The sequence below is a fragment of the Temnothorax americanus genome, unplaced genomic scaffold (assembly GCF_048541705.1).
Source record: "Temnothorax americanus isolate GAGA-0224 unplaced genomic scaffold, ASM4854170v1 Scaffold17, whole genome shotgun sequence".
Lineage (NCBI taxonomy): Eukaryota > Metazoa > Arthropoda > Insecta > Hymenoptera > Formicidae > Temnothorax > Temnothorax americanus.
Window position 1 is genome coordinate 597495 of NW_027509307.1, and position 23207 is coordinate 620701.

General features: G+C 40.5%; 1 protein-coding gene across 6 annotated transcripts in view; it reads right to left on the reverse strand.

The window, feature by feature from the left end:
• LOC143895956 (uncharacterized) overlaps positions 1–19600 on the reverse strand; it is a 130187-nt gene extending 110587 nt beyond the window's left edge. For 2 of the 6 annotated variants that reach the window (XR_013256509.1, XM_077403491.1), the window contains exons 1-2: positions 19370–19600; positions 10854–11404 (exon numbers count right to left, since the gene is read on the reverse strand). The gene's annotated coding sequence lies outside the window, so the exon portion shown is untranslated. Of the gene's footprint in view, positions 1–10853; positions 11405–12881; positions 15148–19369 lie in introns of those variants that run through there. The other 4 variants (XM_077403494.1, XM_077403493.1, XM_077403495.1 and 1 more) reach the window with 4 other exon arrangements.
• Positions 19601–23207: the final 3607 nt, after the last annotated feature.

The following is a 23207-nucleotide window of genomic DNA, read 5'->3' on the forward strand; positions in this document are numbered from 1 at the left end:
AAGACGCTTCCCTAGAGATGCAATGCAACAAAGTACTTATATAATAATATAATAGATAGACAGATTCGTACCACCCAATATGTAATATCGGGTATGCGCACATTAATGTAAATTCCATGTAAACGCAACATGTACATATAGTATAATACAAGCCGGATGTGCATTTGCGGCCGTTTCAATCTGGAATGCTGATGCTGTCAACAATTACGGGGGAGCGTATATTATATATTTCAGTAAGGTTAGAGCGCAAATGTAGATATGTACAAATATTTGAAAAATTAGATAAAGGAGAGCGTTTTACGCAAACTGTAACGCCACGAGACGAACGCAACAACGTCTCGTTTCTCTGCAAGGCAATTTGTTGCATTAAGTCCTTAATATCAGCGTCCACGTTGTGGACTCGAGTAATGCACTTCACCTGCGTTCGAGTATAAATGCGCCGTCCACAATCGCGTCTCAATTACAAGAGTATAACATAATTACCACGAAACGGCGGAGTTCACATTTGAACGACGTATACCACGCGGAGATGTCGCAGCGCCTGGGTGCCATATATTCTATTAGTCTTTCATTCTAGTTCGGAGCTATTTGATTCTCGTTTTAATACAGGCAGCGGCGCAACGACGCGGGCGCGACGGCAAATTGGATTTCTCTATGTCCCCTCTTTATCTCCGCGCGCCCGTGTTTTCTCGTATCTTCAAACACGGTCCGTGTCTGCATGTATAATATTGCCGGCATATGGCACAAAGAACGCGAAACCTTTGCCCCTATTTCATTCCGCGTATAGCCGGCAGTTCACCGCGTCTTTCCGCGCATAACCCGCACGATGTGGCACGGTGTTTGCAGTTTCGTACAATTTTGAGATTTTCGAGCCGCTGTATATTATCTCGTTGTTACCTAATATGACATGCGCCTTTCATACATTATATCAGAGATTACGCGAAGGGGGCAAGTTTAAAGCCAACGTTTAAGCGTGCTGCGGTTTTGCAAAATCCAGTTTTTCCTCTTTCTTTTTGGAATAAGAATAATCTTATTTCTTTTTAATTTTATATAATATATTCTACGTATTTGTACAAAATATCTTGCTCCAAATGTGTTCAATTATAACGGCTTTTTTTATCTTTTTCGATCCCTTCTTACTCGTACTGTGCCCAAAGCTAAATATGTCACGTCTAGAAAATGATAATTAATTTAAATATCGTAGCAGCGACATCGAAGAAGAAATATTGCTCTTGTTGACACACTACTATTACGTGTATTCTAATCTCAATCACAACATTGTACATTACGCAATTCATTAACGTACTTTGCGTCCATTAGTTGAATTAATTCATTAACTTTACGAGATGCGATCTCGTAATGGAATTAAGCCTGAGATTATTAAACTGTTGTCGTCTCTTTCTATTATCTAATCAAATTATTAGAAACATCAATACAAACATTCACAAATGCTGCCGTATATATTTTTCTCCTCGCGTCCATCAATATCTTTGCAGAAAACGCATAATTATCTAACATTTTACCCAGCCATTACAATACCTGTTGAACAATCGCCATTCTCATTATTCGTTTTAATAAGTCAAGGTATGAATATGATATAGTTACGCGCCAGCTCGTTATCGTTAACATTAGTGCCTGCGTTACAAGAACAATATCATTACCGTTAATGGTTTATGGCATACGTTCCGCATGTATGTATAAGCCACGCGTACTTTTATTACAGTTTGAAATTAGTTTAGGCGTGTTTTGAGAGTGTATTATGCAGCCTGGTACATTATGCGGGGTAGCGATATATGTCCGCAATTATATACTAACTTCTATCGATGGAGCCTGTTCGGAATAGTTTATAATGAGTCCCTAATAAAGAGAAATTATTGATAGACCGTTCGCTACTTTCTTAACGAGAACAAAAAGCTGAAGGTATAACATGTTACTCCGACATATTCATCTGATGGAGATTGACAATATTGTAAGTTAGTATCGAAATACGTATATACATTGCAGATGAAAAAGAGGAAACGTCCATCGCGCACAAGCAGTTAGAATGTATGAAGGGGTCAAGCGGAAGAAAAAATTGTATCTGTAATTGAAGGATATGGCGCGCGTCCTGCATACAACACCGAACCGGATATCGCGAAAATAGAATTTGATACTGACATTAATTGAGTGGCAATATTACGCATAACGATTTCATGAATCACGCCGGAGGATGATTATTACTTTAGCTCGGAAAATATCCAAATTTCATTATTGACATATATCGTTGCTGTTCGTTTATTATATTAATTTAATGGAAAGTATATTAGCTTCTGATAAATTTGCAGCGATATATTGAACTCTGTCACAGGCCTCATACATACTTAAAAATTCTAATTGAAGGAACGAGAAAAACTCGTAAATGCAAATAATATTGAATAATAATGCAATAATTCTCATAAAATTTCAATCCAACTTTGCGAAGAAGTCATAGCATAACGCCCAATTACAATTTCTAGCGCGCTGTTGCAATTTGCATTTGTGTATTTTTGTTGTTCCGTGTTGCTTGTTGGATATTAATTCGTAGTTATCGACCGCTTCGTTATACGAACTTGTAATTAATTTGTCGTTTTGCATCAAAACACCGGCGTTCCGTTTAGATTGCTAACTCGACATGTTAACTCGTCGATCTTCTTTTTCATTCGACATACATTTTACGACCGACCGACAAAAAACCCGAGTCTTTCCTGACAACGGGAAATGTCGGGTATTTTTAAAAACTAGGCTGTCCATATCGGTGGGATACGCAAATCGGATCAATCCGACATCCGAACAAAACTCAGGCGCTCGGCGCGCTCCGCAATTTCAAATATTGCTCGCGCTAATAGAAACTGCGCAGTGTCAATACCGAAATGTCCATTGTGTTATGCAAATAATCGCACCCAAGCGAACAGGGCTGACGTAGAAATTCGAGGATGAAACCGTTGACCCGTAGCGACGCGCATTTTGTGCAACGTGTAACATTTATATGAAGAGATATCATAAATGTGAGAATGTGTCAATTTGCCATTTTTATTATCGATCATGAACACTGGTGCTCTTGTTAATTGTAAAATAAAGTTTATCCGCGAGCGTCATAGAAAGAACGTCATCCCATATGCCGTTGCGTCCATTCAGAAACATTTTCTATCACTTTAAATGACGAATATCATTGTAAGCTCTTCAGTCTTACAATAAAGCTCGCGAGAGTGTTTCTGGCGCAGGAAAATTTATGTTCATCCCAATTAAAAGTTATCTAAAGCATCCTCTCGCAGATATACCCTTCAGAATCGCTCAGGCGCACTGTCGTTTCTCAGTTCATGAAAACACAGACTGTGTAAATTTATTTAAATGCCGTTCGCGATAAGCGTTGTAGAAGCTGTTACGAATGGAATGTAATTTTCTGAAAAGCAGCGATGGGCTTACGATCTCCAAGCGCGACTGTTACATTTTCATCCGGCCGCACCTCTTCAAGCGATTTCGTATAATTGTCAAGTCTCTTTGATCGATTCAATCGTCGAGAGCTTAACGAACGACTTGTTTCCAAAGTTTAGAAAAGAGAGATAATATAATAAAAAGTCTACGCGTGTAGGTATATACAAGTATATACAATGTGTATACAAAGATTATATAAATACGTTATTGGACCACATGATTTTTTTTTACATATGAAATGAATGTCAGGAAATGGCTAAAGACCGTTGTATGTAAAACGTGAGACTCGAGTTCACGTGTTTCGTTGCTCTCGCATTTATCGAGGTCATGAAACTCATGAATTGTAAGACATAGAGCTCACGGACAGCTGCGGATCCGACATACTGAGAACCGCTGTAAGCATGCATTCGTTTTAGTGGCGATCTCATCGGTCAAGGTAGAAACGCTGACGATGCCACCGCACGCACTCGGGGGGATGCTGGCTCGTAAAATGCAAGCTCCCGTGTGTGCGCCTGTGTGAATATCCGTCACATCGGCGAGCGCAATGCACATGGATACAACCGTGAAGTTACTTCCCGGGACACAAAAGTTCTGAGAGAAAAATAATCCATCTCGGTAGGATAGACGAGCCGAGGTCAGCCAAAGCTTACGACTTCGGGAACTCGCTGGCAGTTTTCCAAAGCTTCTTCGGCCAATCGACCAGCCTGATAGCCTGCAAAACACACGGGAACCTTCCGATATATTCACTGGGAACTGCGGGCACTTGAAACATTGCGCCCAACGCGATTAATCAGAATCAATGGAAGGACGTGTGATTATTGTAGGTACCAGGAGTAGTAGTCACCAATACCGCCGGAGAACGGTACGTTTTTGAAATTATTGTTTCTCCCTTTTTGGGACAACGAAGCGCATATGCTTTTTTAGATTCAAGGACACGTCAAAAACGTGTATTTAATATTAAAATGTAGTTTAAATTTAGTTCTATGCAAATGCATCAATATCGATTCTCTGACGTGTAAATATTTATTCAAACTTTTGCCAAAAATTTAAAAAAAAAATGTAGCGTATAGTATATATAATATCGCGCGATATATTTATGCAAAAAATGCAACAACGTACTTCTCGACACGTTTTGTATAGCCTATTGATCGCGTTTGGTCCTTATAGAAGCGTTATATGATGCAATCTTTTATTCTAGATATTTTCGTTAAACTGTATTTGGTGTGTCGAATTATTAAATACAAATTTGAGATAAAAATTAACATATGAAATAAAGAAGACAAAATCCGAGACTAAGAAATGACAAACGTCTTTTACCATTCTGTGCTGAGTATTACGAATTGCAAAATATACCATGCATACCGAATTAAGATGTATATAATTCGCCGTGCATCCGTTTTTCCATTGCCCACACGAATGACGCATTTTGCATTATATGCACGCGGAACACATTATTCGGCGTGTTACAGTTACCCTCATAATTATTGCAAATCTAAATGGAGCTAAATTTTAATGCGGATTCAACACGATTTCCCGTTCGGGCGTGGCTCACACCAGGCGATAATTCACGCCGAAAATCGATCTCCGGTCGGAGGGTATATCGGTCGCGGATTAACAGAGTCTAGCCGCTAAATTACACGACGTGGAATCCGGATCCATGTAGATATCGGTATGCGACAATTACGTTGTACGATTTCTCGCGTGTTTTCGCGCAGGTAGCCGTGGCGACAGTCGTGTATATCGCGGTAGGTATATACCTGGCCCTCTTATACCTGGCCGCGCGCGTCTGACCGTACCCGGCCACCCGGTGGTCGCCTTTTCCGCGGGCTACCTCGCGCGCCGTTTGATTAACACAGCCGAGAGTGTGGACGCGGCGTGGTTTTAGCATGCTGCACGTGACATTACGGGTATACCATCCATTATTCTCTCCTCTCTTCACCCTTCACTTCGTGATTCTCTCAGTGTCGCGCTTAAATAGATTCACGCACCCGCGCTCACAGGCTCCGCCCTGCTCTCGTCGAGCCTCCTCTCCCTCTCTCTCATATGTATTTCCTTCCGCGCTACTAAATCATCATCAAGTTGGCGGCGCGGCGATAGTGTTACTTAACATGCTGCTTGCAGTCTCAAGTTGTACCGCGTGTCGAGTTATTGAATTTCCAATTATTCAGGCAGTCGAGTGGTGAAAACTCGTCGCGATATATGTATCGAGCGACGCTGACGTTATTCTCACGCGCGTAAATCTCTAGCAGAACATTTTGCATTAAACTTCCCACATGTTGCTGTTTTACCTAGTTAACGCCCCGTCTAGTTTTTCAGAAAAACTCCTCCGTATACTTGCGGTGTGTAACGACAGAACTGTTTTCAGTCGGAAAACTTTGTGATAAGAAGTAAACAGGTCGATAACCTTGATATATTGAGCTTTTAAAAAGAGTTAACGCACGGTCGTTATTGGAACACGACATTGATTAGCATACTAATTGTCATCCAAGTGATATTTGATTGATTTACTTTGATTGACTCTATTGATTAATGATTTTCTCATGCCGTTTATAAAGTGCCATATTTTTAAGAATGTATATATTCAGACCCGAGATATTCCACTCAACCCACCCGAGTAAATCAAGACTATCCTTTGTATATGTATAGTTGCTTGTTATATCATTTATCTGGCCACTTCGCCAGTGTCACATATAGGTGTGGGGGAGATAATGACACAAACGGCGAGGACAAAGGGAAAAAAGATAAGAGGCGACTCGAAAAATAACGAAGTATCCGCCGAGGAGCAGAGAAAGTAAACGACCCTTGGCGCTTGCGGTGGCGCTCTTTTGATTTTGATGGATCGCCCTTTTCTCATGACGTTCTCCCCAGCTTTCTTCCTTCCTTCGGCACTTCCTTCCTTCCTTTATCCCTTGCAAGCTCGCTAGTGTGAAGTAAATACTTTGTCTGACGATGATGGACGCGAAATCGTTAAAGCCCTAGGTTCTTAAATCTTGAATTGACTACAAAATATGAAAAAGCTCTTTTGATTCGCATCAAAACATCAAGTTATGGATTTTTATTTTCTGTTTTCGGCCATTACTCGTATTTAGTATAATTTACACGTAATATCAATTACAGATTTAAGATACGGGGAAGTAATTGTGGACTATCAATGTCTAGAAAGATTACTTTTAAATCGAGTTTTAAATACACGTCGCCATTTTTCAAATCATAATAAGTACATATTATAAATTATAATAGGTGCATACAAAAACATATTTTATCGAAACTTCTTGAAATTAAGGATGTCCTGGATGTCATTTTATCCTTGTACTTTCGAGTGTATTTCGAAAATATTTGACAAAGCTGTCGAATAATCATATTTCATACAAATACAGATATATACATCGGCTATCATTAACCGGATCAACGTAAACATATAATGAACCAATGACATATTTCATCATCAGGTTGAACAACATCAAAGAAGAACAGAATTGATTTAAATAGTATGATAAATGTGTGGAAAATGGCTTTAATAATTATTTAAAATAAGTATATTATCAGTAAAATGAAATGTAATGTAATGTGTACGATAAATGTGAAATATAGAGAATGTCATATAAATTTAATTAATGCAGAAGCTCTCTTATCTTTTGCAAACAGATAATTCAGGTATTAATATTTCTTCTACTGATACACGTATTATAATTGCCATATTTCATTTTTCACAAAAGTTTTAAAAAATTTGGAGATTTTATACCTTTTTTTTCTTTTAGCTACTCCAAGTTATTAAAAACTTACGAAATTTTTCTACTAGAGAAGTGAAGAAACGAGTTATTGCAACTCAATTATTTTCCAAGTACATAATCCCAATTGAAGTTATGTTCCATACGTTATATGTACAGCCGCAGCATCAAAATGAGATTTGCAATATTGAATGTCGATGATGTCGATACAGCAATAATAGCTTGTGGCTTAGATCTCACGTGCATTATATAGCCTCAAGTAAATACGCAGCCTATAAACCAGTCGGCATAGTCAGATCTAATTTGTTACATAACCACTCAGCTCCACCCAACACTTAATCGAACTGACAACCGAGTCAGCTGTCGCGAATTAATTTGCCTTGCAAGTGTCAAGAACAGACCGACAGATATCATCATTCTGGCTCTATTTATTGGAAGTATTCCTAAATTGTTTTTCACTCAAACTCTTTTATTAGAAGTCTGCTTTCTCTTATAAGCGATAAATAATGAACTAATTAATATAATATAAATTACACTACAAAAATATAAATCATACATTTAAAATATATGTAATGCGCAAAGTATAAAACATGGAAATATTTTATTGACATAAAAGATAAAATATAATATTCATCGTTATATGTTTCACGAAGGTATTGCTCCAGAAAATTTGAGAAGGAGTCGAGAAGGAGCATACTCAGAGAAGAGCATTGTCGCTTCGTCGCTATTACGTCGCACAGAATTCTAATAATCTCGTTGGTTGTTCCGCTTAACAAATGAACATCAGAGTCGTTCTCATTATCTTCAGCAGTACAGTTTCGAGAAAATCACTTCCACGCAATTTCGTAACAATCTGAGCTGCGGTATTCAGCAGCGAGCTCCCAGTATTGCTTTAATGACATTCTTTGGCGTGCAGGAGAACTGCTCGCGAGAATTGTTGAAGAGAGACATATAGATCGGACGAAAGAACGATCTCGAAAAGTAATAAACAACCATGCGTCGACAATCGTCGACAGAGAGAGAGAGAGAGAGAGAGAGAGAAAGAGAGAGAGAGAGAGAGAGAGAGAGAGAGAGAGAGAGAGAACGGTACTTTAAAGGGTTGTTGAGGCATTCTACGGTCACCACAAATATTACGGTCCAACCAGTAGATCCGCCCTTGTGAAAGTGCAAGTCGAATTTGCGGCTGGGATTTGCTCGTCAGATCGCAGCTCTCGTGTCGGGTAGGCCGCGCGAATACCGCAAAGCAGACATCCTGTACATTCCGAAACTGTAATATTGCACTTGTTGTCTGAAGAGTTTTGCCCTCCAGAATTAATTATATACCGGAAAGAGACGAATATACGTAGACGAATATGAGAAACTATTAAAAAATGTAGCAACTTTTAATATTTATTTAGACATCGAGATTTTCGTAAATTCTGAAATTCTCTCTGGCGACTTTTTGTCTATATTTTCAAACAGTTAAATCGCTGAAGAAGACCTTTCGACAGTTTGCCATAAAGACTTTTAAAAAATAGGTTTGGTTTAATACAAGAAAACATTATATATATTAAATGTGTGTATATAGGATAGTTTTTCAAATTTATTTTGAAATACGTAATTGTTTTTGCAGTAAACGCGTTTGCTAGAGAAGCATAACTGGTGCGCAAATTTGTGATATTAAAGCGATACGTATGCGATATACTGAGATTGTGCTTGTGTATATGAAATATACTAAAAATATCATTCAAAGTAATTACGCCCTGAGTTGTTGCATTAATTAAAATCACAGATTATACGCGAGATAATATCATATTTACGTGCGTATCGTAAAAATCCTTTGCAAAATTTTAATTGCACTAAAATTGCATCGTGCTGCAAGCACCACAGTTTCGCTGCTGAACAAGGATTAAATAACAACGACTAAAATAAGAATGATTGTCGTCGCTTTATAATATCATGATTTATCTCATGTCTGACATTTACAGGGCGATATTATTTTTGGACGTCGAGACCGCATAATTAAAGTGCGGGGATTTTTTTTTTTAATAGAAAAATACATATGTCGGGATTTTTGCATCATATTTTTCACGTCACCAATGCGGTGCTCGGTCATTTTTTGTGAGTTCACATTTATTTGCCGATACAGTTTTAATGCACGAGAGATACGGTACTTCCAACGCCATGGCATATATGACGCGTAACAGCTTTTAGCGGTGACGGATGAACGATTGTAAGTCTGCGGAAACGTATTTTCCAGAAAATATGGATTAAACGCGAACCAACTCGGCGAAAGCATATTGCTATCTTTTCGAAGAAGAGAGTATCAAAAAATCGATTGGGTAGTCGTGTAGCACTCGTGCGCGAACATATTGTGAACATGTAAAATCCTCGATAAAATCAATCGTGAGATTGAAGGATGAAAATGTTTTATTGGTTCGTATATATCACATTGTGATATCCGTAAAAAAATTTTTTTTTAAATTGATGCCATGGAGATTCTCATTGCGTAAAAGGAGTCTCTGGGGAGATTGCGTTAACGCGCGGAGAGCTGATATCTTAATAAAAATTCAAGTATATTCAAATATAATTTTAAGTGCGAACTCTCTCGCTGTTACGTGCAAAAAAGTCAAGTAATGAGAAATGCAAATAGCTATGAGATGCGTATCCGTTATAGTTTAATATATTATTAGAATTAATATCTCTATAATATTTTTAATTTTAATATATATAATTCTTTCCGTAGCTATTTATTAATACTTTCCTAATATACGTCGTTTAGAACGTAGAAAATGTGTAGGAATCGTTTCGCGAGATTATAACGATATTTTCATAAAAATTCTTCGAGTTCTTGTCCATGAGATCCAAAAGTTTTAAGTGATTCTCGTCAAAAACCGCTGTAGGACAGATTATCAAAGTTACGACGCATCTTACCACTCATCCGATTCTTACGCTACGCGATGCTTATAAGATCACGTGGAGATTGATAAAAAAAGTTGGACAGAAACTGTAGCGTAAACTTTACCTTGGACAAAAATATTTTAATTAAAATTTTCTTGTACGCTTCGGCACTCTTCTTACTGTAAAATGAAATTGTGTGAGATAATCAATAAATACGAGAAAATAAAAGAAATAATATGTCGCGGTATACAGCGTACAAGAAATTTTTCTCAATCCGTTCCTCTGTTTTACCGTTACAATCTAACCGTATTTCACACACGCACAATATGTATGTGTTATAAAGTTTCGCAAGTCGCGTATAGTAAAAATGTCATCAATTTTGCGCGTGGCAACTTGAAGGCTAGCTAAAGCTATAACTTGCGCGTGAGGCAGCTGCGTAGTTTCTTTGTAAGTAGATTACTGCAGCAAGTACACAGAGTATACGCACAATCCTCTAATGCAAACTTCGCAAGATGCGATATATATTCTAATAAAATTAAATTCACAGTTTTTCTTTCAGACTGTATCTCATTTTATTGTACTTTTTTTCTCGCGCAACTGCCTTTTGTTTTTCTCGGATTCAGACATTTAAATTCAACAAGCTTTAAATTGCTTCAAACAAGCTTGACGAAGAAATCAAGCCTCTCGGCGAAGAGGGGAGATTTCTCTGTTACAAAAAGAGAAAAAGGCAGAATCACATTCTGTATGAAAACGCGCGTACTGGATGTATCGAAAATTAATAAAACGTCGACTCACCTTCGCGTACAAGCCGCAACGTGAAGTTTGTTTGCGTTGTCGAGTCCGAGTCCGAGCCGAGAGCCAAGTCACGGTGATTCACGCTGGATACGATCCTTGACCTCTTCCTCGCACTTGGGCACTTTGTAAGTCACACGCGCACATGCACGCCGCCGAGACGAATCGTACCTCGACGTGCCATCACTCCGTTTCCCCTGCGTCGACGATTATCCCATTTGGTCGGCACGATCACGTCGTCGGACTACCGCGCGTTGCATCGTATATCCCCGTGAACCCCCGTCGATCCCTCGACTCCTCCTTCCGCCCCAGAAACAGGACGATATTTAATGAGTCGAAGACGAGAATTCGTCTCGACACTCCGAGGACAGGAACATCGGACGGGGCTGTCGTGTGGCGCGGTTTACGCTTTCGGTTTACGGCGCCGCCGCCTCGAATGTGTGCATTTCCGTCAGCGTGGATTAAGGGACGTCGCTGTGTTGTCGCACGAGATTGTCATTGTACGCGCCAGTCGTCGTGACGCCCATCGCGACAGGTACTTACTCCGGATACATCTGTTGTTCGAGAGAGAGAATCTGCGTGATAAGCGCCCCCCCCCCCCGAGTATCTTCCCTGGCCGCGCCGCGCCGCGCCGGCGGTCTTATTCGCGAATATCGGAAATCGGAGTATCGAGCCGCGGTCGCGATCGATCCATCCGATTTCTGGGCGTTTAGCCACAGCTACGCTATCAACGAAACTAATATCGAATATGGACGTGGCACATTCACTGTTATTTATCGTCAACGGGGAGAAGCGCAGACGATCGAATGAATGGTACGCGTATATGGCGGAGAGTATCGGAGGGATGGAGAACTTATTAATTTGAAATGCTTTTCGCGAGAATGACTTGTGTGAGAGCCGTCAAACGAGCACTGTGTACACGTTGTTAATTGCTATCGGGTGCTAATTGAAATTTGCTCCGGGTATGATCACACTCCCGCGACGACATAAATGATCGTTTGCGCGCAATTTTTGTCGATGACGAGTTCGACACGATTGCCTGAAAGGCTTAAAATAATCTCGACTGGTTCTACAGAAACGAAAAATTCTTTTATGTTACACACGGCAGACAACGCGTCTCGGAACTAATTCTCTTATAATAATGTAATAAAGTCAATGTGTTTTTATTAGACTTTTTGCGTTCCGTATATACCGTACAGCCGTCCGTCTCGCGCCAACCAAACTTTCGAAGAAGCTCCCGTAAAAGAATTAAGCTCTCTACAGCGACGACACGCGTTTGCTCTTGCCTTGACATACAATATTAATACAGAGAACAAGAGAAGCGGCTTTCGCTTCTCCCTTCTTTCTATACTTCGGGGATGCAATCATTGGACGACGGCGACGAAAAAAAGTTCACGATCTAGCGCAAAAACGAGCAACCCTCAAGAGAAAGAGAACGAGAGATGGAGAGAGAGATGGAGAGAGAGAGGGTCCGGGAACAAAAAGAAAGCAGAAAAAGACCAAACTATATTAATTTGCATAGGTTGCCTTGCAGCTCACAGCTGCATCTCCCACGTCGCCCGGGAGAATTTTCGGCGCGGCGAGCGGGGAGCCTCGGTGTGCTCTGCTAATTGCCACTGGTCGCTAATTGAAGTTCGTGCGATGTTCGAGGCCGGGGCGGTGTGCGCCGTGCATACATCGGGCCGGACTTTTCGGTTGCGAATTCTCGCGTCTACGGAAGCCCCGCATGGCCCTGGCCGCGTCGGAAACGGTCGGTCGGGGGCGTTATCACACGGCCGCGGTAGCTCCGGTTCTCCGGGTGGCACGGCGTTGGGAGCTACTTCGTTACGCGATTGTCCGCGGCAAACCGCGCGGCATTTACATCGGCGCGAATTATATACGCGGCGCATATATACGGACGCGTCCGACAAAGTCGCGCGGCCTTATTTTCGATATCATTGAATACGATGCGAGAGATTGTGGTTGCGCGATGGAAAATTTGCGGCGGGGGCGGAAGAGGAGGAGGTACGCCCCGCGACGCAAACGACTCACCTGCGTGCGAAACGGAAACTTTCGAAATTCACTGTACGCCATGACGGTAGACGCGGCGTTACTCCCGACGCCGAGATTCACTCTCGGCGAGCACAGAGACGCGGATTCGGCACTTCGCTTGCGTTAAATGAGACGAAAACTTCTTAAATCCGCCGTATTCTATATTGTTGCGGATAAGTCAATTAATTCGACGCCGCACTCGCGAATGTCGCGTCGCGAGAGGCACGTCGAAGTACGTATATTATTGTCTCGAGACGAACCCGGTGGCTATCGAGAGAACGATCGTCGCGACACTCGCGACTTCCAGATTCACCTCTAGCGTGTGAAACGGAAATTTTCGCGAAGCCCGATACAAGTACGCAACGACGGTATTAGATACGTTACTCCGACGCCGAGATTCACTCTCGGCGAGCACAGAGACGCGGATTCGGCACTTCGCTTGCGTTAAACGAGACCAAAACTTGTCAATTAATTCAACGCCACTCGCGACGCGAGAGACGCGATATACGGACTTACGTACGCGACAAGACGACCGACCGTCGCTCAATTTCGGCACTCCCGACACTCGTTCGCGGAGCAAGATTCACAATCGTCCTTCTTCTTTAATTGCAATGTGGCTCCTGCTTATACTTTCGGTGCGCATTGCGCAAATATGGCCGGAAGATTCACGATCGACGGTTAGAGAACGCGAGAAACGCGGAGCGGCCTGAACACAGTCCCGAATTCGCACCAATACTGACCGCGAACCGCGACGTGTGCGACCTGCAACTCTTCGGCAGTAGGAAAAGTTTGGAAAGAGTGGGGGGGAGGGGGAGGGGGAGAACGCGTAGGCCGCGCGTCGAGCGTCTTCCAGGAATTGGAAAGCCGAGAGAGCCTAAAAAACGTAAACAACCCCGGCGACGTAACGGCAGTTTACCGAGCGACGCTTTTTGCTCCGCGTGTTTCAATTTCTCCCTATACGAAATAATAGATAAAATGGAAACAGTTTTTTTTTTTCGGCGCGGCGACGATCGCGACGAACCAGGAATGCGAAACTCGCGTGATTCGTCGGTTAATTTTAGCCGATACCTTATGCCGCTCTCGCATGATTGTAACGCGAAATTCATACGCGGAGGGTTTTAACGTTATGTGCAAAAAAAATGAGTTTAATCCGTCTTGAATAGGACATTAAAGCGTTATTTCGATACAGCCGCGTGCAAATAGAAGTCATTTTTCGAGAAATCTTGCGAGTTTATTCGTTTTCGCGTAGTAATACACCGCTTGTATTCAATGAAGCTGGCGCCGCTCGCTTTCACGAACGCACCTCCCCTCCCCTTCCCTCTCCTTTCGATTTATTAACGGCTATATTCATTCTGACGCTGATCGCGTAGTGCGCGGGCGGGTCCGACGCGACGACGAATTGCGGCCGCCACGCAATTCTCGCGTCTTTTTATCCGCCGGATGTGAATCTCGCGTGCGAACGAGGGTCGGAAGTGCCGAATCGAGCGACGGGCGATCGTCTCGAGTGCCCCGATGGTCCGCCGGGCAATCGCGATTGACGGCGTCTCGCGACGTTCGAAGGCCGGGCCAGGCAGCGATCTACCTACTCGGGGATTGCATATGGCGGACAGGTACTCTGATTCAACGACAGGTGAGTCGCACAATCGCTTTTTTTTATTTGTCGACAATAAACTTGGCGTATAAATGAACGTTATACAGAGTGCCGTACTTTTTGAGACGGTCGATCACTATTTTCGATTATTTCGCCCGGTTTTTCTGAAAAAGGGAATGTTCTTGCTCCGCTCGCCCGCTCTTCCCACAAATTTTCATATATAGTATATACCCGTAGTTGCGTTATATTAGCGCGAGTCCGAAATAGTGTCGCGCCCGCCTGCGTTTCTCGTGCTATTTCGATCGCCCGACGATCGATACGACACACTTCCGCTATTGATTCACGCGCGAGACTTTCTTTCGATTGGCGAAAAGCGGCGAGAAACGCAAAGCGGGCGCGACGCAATCTCGAACTCGCGCTAATACGATAATGCAAGTGCAGTGGGAGAATAAAGACTCGTCCAGGGGCTCTCCCCTCGCTTCGATCGTGGAAATTGCTATATACAACGTTACAACATCTGTCTGAATTAGCGGTGATGAAATGCATGTGCATTTAATTCTAACAATCTTCGAATTGTTGTACACGTCCTGGTTATTGTTGTTAATTAAAAAGCATACATATAAGTGCATTTCTTTCTTTTATATACGTAGATGGATTTTGCATACCAAGAGAAACGTTTATTTAAAAATATGTAATATATTAATTAATTATATAATAAATTAATTAAAAGTATATAATAAAGATTTTAAGGTTTTATAAAGAAAAATTCGATAAATGTTTAGTTTAAAATGAATAATTGATTATTTAAAAAATGGAGCTTAAAATTAATGATTAATTCCGCCTTTTATTAATATCGATTCCGGACGTGAATAAAATACAATCTGTTTTTAGGTAGATTTTAGATTAAAGAGTTTAGATTAAAGTGAATACGATTAGTGTGAAACCACCACAACGATAACGCCGAAGCTTAAGAGAGGCTCTACCGGTTGGATATTCGCGATCGCGGCGAATTTTGCATTTACATTGCGGCGGATTATATCAAATTCGTATGTATATATTGGTAGAGAGAAGGAAATTCATCGACGCCTCTTTTTGCACGGCGCATGGTTGAATGGCATGGTTGTACAAACTGGAGCTATGCATGGTATGCGATTGCTCGGCGCAAGTATATCGAGTCTATTCATGGATCTCTACATAGAATCGAAGAGTCGCGGCGTTCCACGAAAATTCTACCTACTTTAATTTAAAATCTTTCGTCAATCCGTGCGTTTGCGTTTGAAAACGAAACTGGTTGATATTAATTGGCACGCTGTTCAACGGAATGCATACCATGCCGCGCTTTATCATCGCGCAATGTTTGAAAGAGAAAGTGAACAGTTGATAAAACTGACATATTCTAAAAAGAGACCGCTTGATTTCGGACGCCAAGATTGGGTGTAAACTTCTTTGATGTGCTAATTTTAGATTTTTATACATTTTGATAGAAATTTCTCATTTTACACAACCCCTTGTTATGTTACTTTGTTTTAATCCACTTTTATGTTTTAATCTATTATTTACGGAATGTTTCACTTCGAGAAAGCAAAATACATCATCACTGGGAAAAATGGGTTAATGGATTATGGCTAATGTAAAAGATCTAACATCGCACATATATGTTTGTGTGCATTGTACATATACATATGTAGGTATATATATATTATATATATATATTTGTATTTTCAACGATTACACTCCGCACATTCGTATAACGCGGCTGATACTCAATAAAGTCTATAGGTGCTCAGTTATCCTCGGTATTAATGCAAGGCAAAATAATGCACTTCCGGCGATCGACGATCCGATCGAAACTATAAAACCGCGCTCGAGAGGGGCCGTCTGCATACTTCGCCGCTCTTTTACGACTTCATTAAGGCGCCGTTACGAGCTAGATACTGCCGAGCGAACAAAGTGTGTACTTATATAGCGCCCTTACGATAAACCGCGTCGATTTATGAACATCGCGCGCAGTTTAACGGCCGTTACTAATAATTTTTCGCTTCGAGATGCACCGCCGTCGTTTCATAAAACTGATATGGCGGATTGGTTTTAAAACGAGTGAGATTTTAATTTGTCAGACGCGGCTATATCGAGCACAAATGCGACGTTGCATTCGGTGCGAGTTGAGGCGCAATTTCAGGAAGTATAAATATATCGGCAAAAATGTGTACTTTTTTGAGGTATATCATATATATGGTTAACAGATATCAACGTTCAATATTTCTCGTTGTAATCAGAACAATATATATGTTATATTGATTTGATTAAGAACATATATTCATTGAACGTTTATTTTCATTCGCAAAACAAGAGTAAATATAAATGTGGCAGCATATTTTAATTGGCACGTTGACACGTGTTTATTATACTGTGTCATTGAACATATATCATTTCGCGATTTGAAAAAATGGATCGTAGATTGAGATTTGCAAGCCAATAATTGTTCATTTACCATATTATTTTCCGCGATATTCGCCAAATATCGAAAAAAAAATAACGCCCTTCGATTTGCATTAAATTTGGCCTCATCGGTACCTTGTTTAAGAGGATTAACGTTACTGTAATAACGGTGTCCTTAATCATCACATAGCGTTCAAGTTCAACTACGTCCTTGTGGTGCGTGACGCTTTCCCGCGGAGGAAGGTAAACGTCAGTACGTTTACAATGCAAACAGTGTGCATAAATGTTTATGATATAGGTACGTGAATTTGATAACGACAGGAGGACTTCGCGGTAATGAGGATGAAACGTATCAAAATATTGATACTTGCGCAGTGACAACTGAAGTAGGGAGATCAGAAACCATTCCGCTTCATTTTCAAGCATCCGCTCTCTCAGGATATTCGATCTCGCTATTTCTGATAGATTGATTCGGGTGATATAATTACAGACATAAATACGAAGGAATTTTAATATTAAAATTATGTAAAATCATTCTCTGCAACAATCAAGAGCCATTAAAAATGCAAATAGTTCTAAGAAAAATGAATTATGAACGATTATGAATAATGTCACCATGATTATCGATCAATTCTGAGCGTCGTAGCGAATGACGATTGTTAAATAAAATCTTTCATTCGGAATAACACGACTATCGCGAGTATTTTACACACGAAGGTATATAACAAAAAAGAAATTTTTTACTTCGCATGTAGATAGTGAAAAAGCAAAACCTCGGCAAATATTGGTTGGAATACGCCAATAAAGTTTAATACTGGCAAAAGCGATATTTCTAGTTGAACCAGATATGTATTTCGACGCTTCGTTTAAAATTTAGGTCGCCGGGATTTTGCGTGTCGTCGTATATAAGTCTACTTTTTGCGCCTCCGCAATTTTACCTTTTATTATTATTATTTTTTTTATAACGATACGCGAAGATCGTCAGCCCGTGCGTTGCGTTGTACTATGCAAACAATGCGTATACATATTTATATTGCTATACCGCCGGGTATCGCGCCGATAAAATCGCTGTTATGATGAGAATGGGGGGGGGGGGGCCGGCGGAATATTTGAATGGTATTTAACCGGCCGGGCCCCTCGGTCGGATTTCACGAACGTCGGAGGGCTGATTAAAGTTCTATGTGCCCGTTCTAATTTCAGAACTTCCTCCCGCCAGACATGCAGGATCTGTCGTAAGTTTATCGCGAGAGGTCTACGCGCGCGTTCACGCCGCGAGTCGTCGTAATTGGAGTCAACGATACGGGATGTCTTTATCGCGCGGCAGCTGGTCCGGGCGCTTTAATTTTTCACGTTATCGGCGCGATTAATGCGTGACATGTATATACAATCCGGTATCTGTGATTGCATCGAAACGCGTATACGTATAATACTCTCGAAATCCAGATGCGTTCAAGTCGGCTCGCGATCGAGATGAAATTATAGGCTCTAACGCGTCGCGTATTACGCGCACATGCACGCACACACGCAAATACACACACGAGCTGCACGAGTCGTAAAGAGTCGCCGTTCATTCATGGAACTTTAAATTCTTTATGCTGCGTGCGATTTGATTGAAGCTACTTTGGCAGTGAAACGTTCTTACGGAACGCGTTTCGTGTGTTTCCCAACTGCGCTTGCCAACAATCTGCCGTACACATCGTGCCGCTCTGATCGAACTTTCGTCTGTCAGAAACATTACACACGTGCTGTCAAATGCATGTTTTGTGAAGCACGTATGCAACTTAAATGTGAGATTAAAAGTTGGGGGATATATACATCCATCCGATTGTGACACGAATCATTAACAATAAATATATTTCTTTATACTTCTTTACAACCCGCTTTCTTTTCGAGTATGTGTGACACGTTTGTGCTCTTGATATTTTTCCCTCACGGTAACTTTTACTCGGAGAAATTTAGTCCCATCGTGCATTTTATCTTCCTTCGCGGTAAACTTCACTTCTACGCGCATCTCGGTGCAATATCTAATTCCATTAAAACTTAGAAAGAATTTTATATAATAATGCGTGGTTCAAACGAAACGCGCTTTGTTTACATATAAAAAATTCACAATCGTATCACGGTTGCGCTTTCTAGAAGAGTTTCAACGCGAAAGAACGCGCGAAGGATGTAACCGCGGTGGAGAAAGAAAAAGAACGTTCTATCGGGTAATCGGAACGCGAAGTCGTCTTCCGTCTCCCTCTTTTCCCGTTACCCAGCATCCGCCGGATTCGATTTTGCGCAAGTGGAAACAGTCACTGCTGTTCAGCCCGCGAATAATTCCGCCGTCGCTACGTTGTTCGCGCGTTCGCCTCGACGAGAGGGAGAGAGAGAGAGAGAGAGAGAGATCCGCGTTGCGCGTCTCATCCCTCCCCCTCTATCTCCGCACAATGCGGGTAATTCTCATTCAGGAACTCACACAGAAATCTATCCCGCTGGAACGGCGCGCCGCATTCTGCCGTAGTCGGAGCGAATGCAGCGGTCGCGAAACGTACACGTATGTATATGGCACGCACGTACGCACGTACGGGAATCGCGTTGTGGCACTGCCCGCGTGCGGCGTACGTTTATTTCCGTCGACGGAAACGTGACACTCGCTGCACCGTAAGGGAGCTGCGGACCCGTCGCTCCCATTCAAGAGTCGCCGGCGGACTGCGAGCCGCTCGCACCGTGTCGAGATATGGGAGTGGTGGAAGCGTGGGAGACGCGGGACCGAGGGAGATGTAGCACTGCGTTGGGCGAGTGGGAGGGAACGGCTGTGAGGATAGGGGATGAAGGGAGCGAGAGCGAGATGCAAGAGAAAGAGAGAGAGAGAGAGAGAGAGAGAGAGAGAGAGAGAGAGAGAGAGAGACAAAGAGAGAGAAAGAAGGAGAGAAAGTGCGACGATGCGAGAAAGCAGAGACAGGGATGCAGTTATGCGGAAGATGGTGGATCAAACGAGGAGCGAGCGAAAGCATCGCGTTCAGGAACGGGAGAAAGAGAGAAGCGACGAACGAAGAAAGAACGGAGGCGACGAAGAAACGCGAATGCCCTAAGCACCTGGGCGACGAGAAAAGAAAAGAAGGACGGAACGCGGGGAACACGAGAGAGAGAGAGAGAGAGAAAGAGAGAGACAACGAGAGGCGCGAGGAGAGAACGAACAAGGATAACTCGCAGAAGTGACAGAGTCGGCGAATCCCGTTATCCTTCCTGTCTCTCTCGGAATTCTCTTTACTTTTCCTCCTTTCTCTTCTCAACCCTTCTCCAACGCTTCCTTCGTCCCTTTACCACCATTTCTCTTGCGTTTCATTCTTCTCGCTCGTATCTGACAGTTTGCACCCTCCGCTTCCTGCGCCTTATACGCGCCATTTTTTCCTCCACCAGCTCACTCTTTAGACACATTTCGCGATCTTTTCTCGGGGCGTCCTCGCGAGTCCCGACCCATCCTTTTTACTTTACGCGCCTCTTCAACAGAGCAACATGCTCGGGCGCGCGGAAGACGCGCGTAGACCGCGGAAAACGCAAAAGGATTATTTGCGCTGCAAAACGCCACGATTATCGCCGGAAGATATATTCTGAAAGAAGCTCGTGCTTCCTTTGATTACAGAGCGTGCGCGATAACGAATTTCATACAAAAATTGCATACAAGCAGATATGCAAATACACACACACACACGCACGCAAACACATAATATATTATATATAGAAAGTTTTATTTTTAAAAGGGTTATCGAAAGGTTTCTTTTCTTGTTTCACTCAACGTCGAAGAATGATCAGTTTGGCTTGATATTGTTTCGCGCCCTGAATATGATTTATTACAACATTTTCACCGGCGATTTATCATAGGGGATCCTTTATTTCTGAAAAATCGTATTTATTTTATTGAAGATAAGATTATTTAATGTTTCTCGATACCTTTTAAATTTTTCACAAATTTACCAATAAAAGATTATTATGCATTCAAATTAGTTTAGAATTAGGGCTTTTATGTCTTCATCCCGCGGTGCTGAATATCGCTCTGTGTTTACCTAACTACTGTATTTTGTAACAGAATTTCCATAGAAATGATGCGAATGTACCGAGCTGCATTCCTGCAGTCGTACCGCGTAACTGCTGCGGATGCTTCAAATCGTGAGTGGACAAATTGTCTACCTCTGGGTGTACCAGTATTAAGGGTATTATCTTCGCCCGTAGAATAAGCGCGCAAGTAAAATAACTGGTGGTGCGTGTAATCACTTTATATCGCATACGCGATCATTTTATATATAAAGTAATGTAATTATATTACTGTATATTTAAAATATCATGTAATTACATTTTGAATACTATTATAAATTATGGTGAAATAATTTACTGACGCTAATAATCGTTCACTGATAATTTCATTACTTTAACATTTTTTTCATGAATTGTTTTATATTGTTAGTTTTTGATGTATCTATCGCGGAAAAAATCAGTAATATGTACTGAATATTTGAAATAAAATCCTTTTTTTTTATTCAGCATTAACGGAAGGTCTTTATTGATGGAGACAGTAAATTTTTATTTTTAGTTAATATTTAGTCAAAAATAAATCGAGATAAAAATTGTTTTTAAATAAAAAAATCAATTTTTAAATGTTTGGACTTTTTGGAAATTTGCGAAGTTAAAATTCGAGAGCTTTTCTTGTCAGAATGAAGGATATTTCGGTACAGATTTGTTTCTATATAATCTATCTACGTGATGTTGTTATATACAACTTATATATAATTATATTTAACTTATCTGACTCATATATACAATACAGTCTCTAACAAACTTAACTGCCCAATAGCCTCGAGGACTTTGAACTTCGTGAAGAGAATACCTCCAGGACCAAGACTTGTGATAAACTAACAAGAAATCAATTACTACTATATAGATATACATATATAAGTATATGTATTGTCTCTGTGACATTAATTATCCATACTTTACAAAATTGTAAAAAAACTTCTAAAAAATTATTGTTGCCAGAAAATTTTTGCGCATTAAAATTAAAGTTATGGAAAACATTAAAAATATCTACAAATACAAAAAACAAAAAGATTTATAAATCTAATAGACATTTTTACAGAAAAGTGAATTAAATAAAAAATAATTGGTATAAAAAAGAAAAGCGCGAAGAAAATTTGGAAGTCTTTATACAGTTTTACTGTTTTTATCGGGACCGCACAGTTTATTTCCGCAGTTTGTAAAGACGATCATGAATGCGAAATCACGACTTATACCTAAGTAATATCTCATAAAATTCGATATCGCAGATTGAGTTTTCCACTCAACATGCCAGCTTGGCTCGACTCATGGGGGTAGTTCAAAGTGGGCCAACAGGGATGAACGGTATTATGAGAAAGTTTTTAAAGGACTTATAAGTTCGGTTTCAAGGTGAAAAGCAATAGCATACTGCATAATGCGCACTTTGCAGTAAAAATAACTATTAAAATATAAGATTATGTTAATTAATATCTACTGCTAACTAATTATTTAATAAGATTCTAAAAAGAGAGAGAAATAAAACGAATTGTTTTCAAGGTTGAAATAAAATTTCTCGATAACTTCTATTGATTTTTTTATTTAAAAACAATTTTTATCTCAATTTATTTTTGACTAAATATTAACCAAAATTAAAAATTTACTGTTTCCATCAATAAAGTCCTTCTGCCAAAGCTGAATAAAAAAAAGGAATTTATTTGAAATATTCAGAACATATTACTGATTTTCCGCGATAGATACATCAAAATCTAACAATATGAGACAATTCATGAAACACTCGTCTAAATTCTGAGAAGTAATTGACCTATATTATTACAGTTTTATAATATTTAGAATTACTTTTGCGCATTTTTTTACTTTTAGATGATATAATAGAAACTACAACAATTGCTACTATCATTTTCAATTTATTTGCACAAATAAGTATGATAATAACATTTTGTTTTATTTATCATCAAAATGGTGAGTTGATATAGACGTTAATTTTAACTTTGCTATATTGTAGCCGTTTACGCATCATTATAATGCATACGCAGTTACTATTTCATATTATTGTATTTTGAACTTTAGTTTAAAACAGATCTGTTCGCAGATGTTTCCATCAAATATAACTTTATAACTTTCCATCCCAATGAGAACGATCTTTGAAAATGATAGTTGAAATTTCATAGATCGCTAGTTTACATCAGACAAGATTTTAATTCTGGTGAATTTGCTCAGAACTTTGCACTTTGCTATAACATTGTTCTTAGCAGATAGTCAATTTC